This window comes from Pistacia vera, unplaced genomic scaffold, assembly GCF_008641045.1.
Source record: "Pistacia vera cultivar Batoury unplaced genomic scaffold, PisVer_v2 Contig106, whole genome shotgun sequence".
NCBI lineage: Eukaryota > Viridiplantae > Streptophyta > Magnoliopsida > Sapindales > Anacardiaceae > Pistacia > Pistacia vera.
This window is the reverse complement of record NW_022195093.1, coordinates 273507-280670: the sequence shown is the minus strand read 5'-3', so window position 1 is coordinate 280670 and position 7164 is coordinate 273507. Positions and strand designations below refer to the sequence as shown.

General features: G+C 32.9%; 1 pseudogene; it reads right to left on the bottom strand.

The window, feature by feature from the left end:
- Positions 1 to 4701: 4701 nt before the first annotated feature.
- Positions 4702 to 6090, bottom strand: LOC116129479 (annotated as a pseudogene).
- Between the last annotated feature and the right edge of the window lie 1074 nt (positions 6091 to 7164).

Sequence of the window (7164 nt, the reverse complement as noted above, 5' to 3'; positions counted from 1 at the left end):
TTAAAAAAAATTGGGACAACGTGTGTAGAGAAGGAAGCTAAGGTCTTTCTTCTACTTCAACAGGTCCTGTCTTGAAGCTTGTTCCTTTTTTCAGTTTTTTTCAAATTTAGTGGACCCTGTTACTTGATTAAAAAAAAAATTATTTTATTTATTTTTATTTTTAAGTTTTAAATTTTTTATAGTATAATATTGCTCAGTTTGTCACCATCTTCTGTACCCCACTATGTTACTGTTCCTGCAAGTTTACTTTTTTTCTTTTTATTATTATTTAAGATGATGTAATAAATAGTATTCTTCTCATAAAGAAGACGGTTTGGAATTTTTTTAATCCATTCCGTTTCGAAAGTATTTTCAATAGTCTTTATTAAGGAATTGTTAATTTTATAAGAATATTCAATATCTGTTCCGTTTCGGAAGTATTTAATAAGTTTTATTAAGGAATTTTTAATTTGATAATGTTTTAACTATGATAAAATTATTTAATAATTGATAAATTCAAGGATTTTTATGGAAATTAAACGTGGTAATTAGTAGATGAAATCGTTACATTTAGTGGGTAATGGGCAACCGTTGTTATGAATTTGATTAATGTATTATTGGATATTTTATTTTAGTGTATATTGAAGAGTAAACGACTTTTTCCCCCCCAAGGTTTGCTTTAATGACACTTTCCCACCCAAAGTTAATATCTTTGTTCTACTCAAAGTCGATTTTGACTGCAGAAATTATCTATGTACGCTACCATTTGAACCTTTGGTCTCCTCTCTATAAATCTCTCTTAATCTTACACATGAGTTCTTACCAATTATAATCACCATAAAGTTAAAATTTCTTGTTCTTAACTGATTTTCGGCTGATTCCGCAACAAATATTAATCAGTCACCACCATTTGATCCACAGATATCCATTCTACAAAATCCTTTTTACTCTAACTCTTGATAACTCGTCGAATACCGACTGAGAATACAGTGTATTTTGGGTATTAACGAAATATAGACTTTGTAATGATATTTGAAACTTTTTGGGTGGGAAAATGTCATAAAGGCAACCTGGGTGTGAAAAAGTCGTTTTACTCTTACTGAAATGTGACAAATGTTCCAAAATCAACTTGTCTTGGACCATTTTACAACCCATTCTTATCTCTTTACAGCATCTAATACTATCAACATCATGATCACGTCATAAAAATTGGGCATTTTTCTTTTTATTAATGAATAGGGTGATGATGTCTGTGAAATGACTTAATTGACCTAACTATTTCCATTAAAAATAAAAACCAAATTCATTTGATTGATGCCTACCAATTTATATAGATACCTATTTTTTCACAATCCATAAAATTGGAAACTTTCATTTATAAATGTCTCAATTATAGTATATGGTTCCGAAAGAGATAATACAAAAAATATTATCAAATTTTAAACAAATAAATGAAGAAAAGACGGTAAAAAATCAGTGAAATTGCTGGATTAATCTTAATATTTGATTTTTTATATATACATTGAAACTATAATAAATTAACAGAAAATTAATAGATATAGAGGGAATTGTCAATTGCAATTAAAAAACTTAGTATGATGGAGGCATTTAACCGCCCAAACAAGTATAAAACATAGTTTAAAATAAACTTTAGAAAAAAAAGTGTTACATTAAATTAATTATATTATGTAGTAGGTAGTGGTAAGTTCAACTCAATTATGTATCAACTATCAATAAGTCATAACAACATTCAATAACAAAATTAAATTTGTCTAGTAGAATTAAAAACCAATAAAATAATAATTTGACATGCTAATCTAATTAATTGCTTGGTTAAGAAAAAAAAATATTGGGTTTAAGTCATTTTTCTTTTAAAAATTAAAGAAATAATTAAAAAAATGTTTAAAAAAAAAAAAAAAAAACACCCTCACATGTATCCAATTCTACTTTTTGGTTTATAAAATTCGTTTCTCGTGACAATAAAATAATCCAAACATATATATTGATAAGATCTAACATATTACATAAATTTTCATGTGGCCAACTTGAAAATTTTTAAATTCAAATAAATTTTTATAATTTTTATGCAAAAAATCATCTGTGTTTATCGAGAACCATTTTTTAACACAAAATCTGACACATTATAAGTGGTTGGATCTACCGGTGAAACCGAGCTAAATTGCACGCAAGTTGAATTCGATTATTATTACAAAAAGCTCGACAACCGACTTGAACTGCAACTCAATACTACAACAACCAATCGAGTTTGAGTACCCGATACTCAACTCGTTTCATCCCTATTTGGATCAATCATTTGAGTTGTTGAGATTCGATACACAATTCTATAATTTCATCCCTATTTGGATCAATCATTTGAGTTGTTGAGATTCGATACAAATTCTATAATTAATATATACTGTAAATTTTTAATTTAGATGTAATCTCAACCATTGAAATACATTAATCTAACGGTTCATAAATTGTGTCAAATTTAGTAAAAAAAGTGGAGTTTCCGACCCTTCTCCAAAATATAATAAAAGAATTAAAAAAAAAGGGGGAGATTTAGAATTTTGCGGGTTTTCTTAAAGTTTAATACGAAGAAGAGGAAAGGAAGTACAAGGTAATGTTACGGGTGTAGTACCTAGGAGCAGTGAAGAAGAAAAACGAATAAAACGCTTGTTTGATATGGGAATAAGTAGGCTGCGGCTTTTGAAGATAGCCAAAATGTGTGCACGTGAATCCAGCCATTAGGGCGAGGATAGGATAGGAATTTGTCCATTCCACATAACATAAATGAATGATTTTTAAATTAACACTAAATCTACTGTATCTTATGTTTTATCAATCTTAACAACAAAATATTGAGTTTTTAAAAGAATAAACGAATTTTTCCCACCCAAGGTTTGCTTTAATGACACTTTTTCACCCAAACAGTTTCAAAATAACACTTCCCACCCAAAGTTTTATTCCACGTTAATACTCAAAATATACTTCACTTTCCTCCGACGTTCTACGAATTACCAGGAGTTAGTGTAAAGGGATTTTATAAAGTGGAGGCTGGTGGATCGAATGGTGATAACATATAGAATATTCACGTAAAAAATTAGTTAAGAACATGAACCCTAGTTTTGCGATGACCGAGATTAGCAAAATTAGGTGTCGGAGTGAAAGAGGTTTTATAGAGAGACACAGTTTCAAATGGTGATGATAGAGATAATTTTCTCTGCTGGAATTGATTTTGGGTAGTAACGGATAACTTTGGGTGGGAAATTGTCTTTAAAATTATATATATACCCGGGTGTCCGGCCTAGCTTACGTGTACCTCAACTAATCTTCGAAGCTCATTCAAACTCAATGTTCTAGGTAAGTCACAAATGTGATATATGGTCTTAAGGTGGTTTAAATCCAAGAAGTCAATGAAAAAAGCAAACATTCTTGACACTAACTAATCCCTTAGAGTTTTAAAATTATATTATCAACGCATAAAGGATACCATATATTATGTTTATATAGTCCCACTTATCATAATATTAATCTTGCACCCGAGTGAATTGAGTTGATAATTATTATAATTTGTACATATTCTTTAGATTAACCAAATAAGACATATCCTAGAAGAAGAATAAAAAAAAAAACAAATGTTACACAATCATTCCATCATAGTAAAGCTGCAATACTTAATGACCAAATCAAAAACTAATTAACAATAATAATTGCAATTAATTAGGAAGATGTGGTTAATGCATGAAGTTGTTGCCTTTTTGGCCGATTTGCGAGCTGGTAGTAGACCTCCCACTAATGATTGGTGTCAGGAGAAGACAAAAACTGCAAATGGGTATCTTCTTGTTCTTCTTCTTCTTGATTTTGTAATGTAGCATTTGCAATCATGGCTCTCAAAGATTCACCTATTTTATTTTATTAAGGCAGCTGTTTCAATCATTTGGTTGGTCCATTTTGTAATTGGGTATTTACTTGTTTAATTGTTGTGATTAAATTAAGCTTCATTAACCAATTGTGTGAAGAACAAACAAAATTATGAAAGGGAATTATGTGTTTCTATCCACCATTGGGTAGTTTGATGGTGAAAGAGTAAAAAGGTTTTATAAGTTCTTGAGTTCGAGTCATTTCAAACACTAATAAAGATGGTCATTGGGCTCTTATCTGGCCAATAGATTCACAGTCTTGGAGATTATTAGGTACGCGCAAGCTGACCCAGACACCCCGATGATAAAAAAAGAAAAAAAAGTACGTATTTCCCTCTTTACTTTCTAATACTCACAACTTTTGTATTAAAAGATTTGTAAAACATAATCTCATATCGTAATTCAAAATGATCATAAAAATAGATTTTTATTTATAACTTTCTTTAATTCGAAAAGAGTTATATAAATTATTTGATTTTACTTATCACCGTTGAAAAAATATGTTAGTTTTGTAATGAAGACTCCCTAATTGATTTTTATTTTTATTTTAGAAAAAATATTGTGAGTGTTTTTGAATTTCGAGCATAATTCATATTATTTTTCGATGTTATACTTCTACAGGGCAGTAACAGGATTTTGAGATTGAGACAAAACCAGCCCATGCCCATAAAAGTAAGGCAAAATTTGAGGCCCAAAGAATCTTAAGCATAAAATTGCTATAAATTAACAACCCAACTTATTTATATTGAAAAGATTGAATTACAATTTTATTTACAAAAAAAAATAAATAAACACAATACTATGTTAGTTGATGCAATCCAGCAGTGGACTGAAGCTTATGAATTGCACCACTTGATCCTGCCTCATCTTCATCAAGTGTAGAAATATGTTGCACCGACCTCCCTGGAACGGGTGGACCTGTTTTACATAACCCGATGCCTGAATTGGGGACGATCCAAACCATCTTCAACCATTCTTTGCCTTGTAGCAAAGTCCGAATTATTGTAAAGCCTAAGCTTTCTTTTCATCCTCCAAACCATTTCTTCTCAAATGGAAGTGGCCCTATTAATTGATTATCGTTTAGTCGCAATTCGCTGAGGTGCTTTAAGTCTTGAAATTTGAAGGAACGGAACCATTGAAGCTGTTTTATCAAGATAAGAACACGAAGATTTGGTAGCGACCTAGTGACTCAGGGATTTGACCGCACAATTCATGGTGATAGAATAGGATCATTAAACCCTTCATACCTTCAAAATACATCAGGATTGTTATTGAACCCATTTTGTCTTTAGAATTAAGTTTGAAGAGAATTTAATTTCTTAAGCGATATTGGAAATGGATTAGAAAGCATTATAACTTAAATCTATAAGAATAAGTTCTTTAGACCATCAAAGGAATCAGGTATTGAACCAATGAGACGATTATGGCTAAAATCGATCTTAATTAGAGAATACAAGTACCAGACAGATGGATAGAGCCATTGAGTAGATTTTGGCTCAAGTCCATAACATTCAAAACTGGAAGCTTAAACCGGGTATTGAACCGGTTAATCTTTTTCCCGCTCAAATCTAACGACCTTAAACCGTGACCTACCCAATGAAAAGGGTATGTGACCGTTGAGATTATTTTTGTGGAGATCAAGAACTCTTAAACGGTTAAGATTGCCTAGTTCACTAGGGATTGGACCCACATGCCCATTTTCCCTTAGCACCAAAGTTTGTAATGTTGGGCCCAACCGGCCCAAAAAGGCTGATTGCTGAGATTATGGCTGAAACAACGGTAAAAGAACAAAGTTCTAACATAAGGAACTTAGTGATAGACTCGAAATATAAGACCGGGTCGGATCACATGTTGGAAAGGCCGTATCATCGGACAAAGCTCCGAACATCAAGACACTACATGGTACAACTTATCTTTATCAGCATGCACTCGATTCCGTGCCACCGGCCACGGCAAACGTCAGGAATCTCGGTGGCCCAATCATTTCCCGTCGCGCGCATAATGTCAGACTGCCTCTTGCTCGTGGGCGTCGGTACGGCCCTGTTTTTGTTCATCGAAAACCCAGATTGAGGCCCGTCAACAAGGGCCGGTGGCGGCGTGCCGGAATCGGAAATGACAGTGAAAGGCGTAGCAAATGGTAAAACACAAGGAAGAGGTTAAGGCTTTGTACTGAGAAAAAGTGTGCCATTGCTTGAGTGAGCACGAGTAAATTGGGGTCATGGGGTTAGGGTTTATAGAGGGGTGAGGGTGGAGTTAATGAGATGGGTCAGGATGATAAATGAATAAAAGTGAAACATTTATTAGATCACGAGAATGGGAGGATTGAAATGAATGCATTATGGAATTTGAGCATTCATGCGTTTCACGAGAATGGTGCCCAGTCGGGCTTTGGGTCCCGACTGTGGGCTACACCGATGGAATCGGGTTTAACGGTTGAATTTCAATCAGAACAAACGGTCATTTGCGGCTTATAATTGCTTTCAAGGACGTTGTCATAACTTTCTAAGCAAACGTTTAGAGAATCTTGTTTTTATATTTCAAACTCTATTTCCAAAATACTTGTTTGTTTAATTATTTGAGAATACTTTTATATTTTTTTAATTACTTTTAGATCCTTTAATTTATTATTAATTAAATACTCTTAGAAAAAAAAGTTTAAAAATTAACAAAACACCCGCATCCCCCATAGTTGCTAGATTCCTGCAACATCTTGTGGTTGTCAGAATTGTCACAATGGCATAGAAATGATCGAAACTATCCGGTAATTCACCGATCTGGCCTTTTCTGATCAAATCCACAGGGATCTGGCGAAAATACCGTTGACGGCCAAATCTTGGCCATCGTTATTGACAATGATAGCCATATCTTTGGCTGTCGTTGATGGCCAATCCGGCCTTTTGCAGCTGTTGACGGCCAAATTTGGTCGTGATCTGATCGAAAAAGCCATTTTGTAATTGGGTATTTACTTGTTTAATTGTGTGTCATTAAATTAAGCTTCATTAACCAATTTGTATGAAGAACAAACTAAGAATTATGAAAGGGAATTATGTGTTTCCATCCACCATTGGGTAATTTGATGGTGAAAGAGTAAAAAGAGTTTTATAAGTTCTGAGTTTGAGTAATTTCAGACACTATAAGGGTGGTCACTGGGGCTCTTATCTAGCCAATAGTTTCACAGTCCTAAGAGATTAATTGATGTGTGCACAAGCTAACACAAACACTCCCGATGATTATTTCAAACTCTATTTCCAAAATCTGTTTG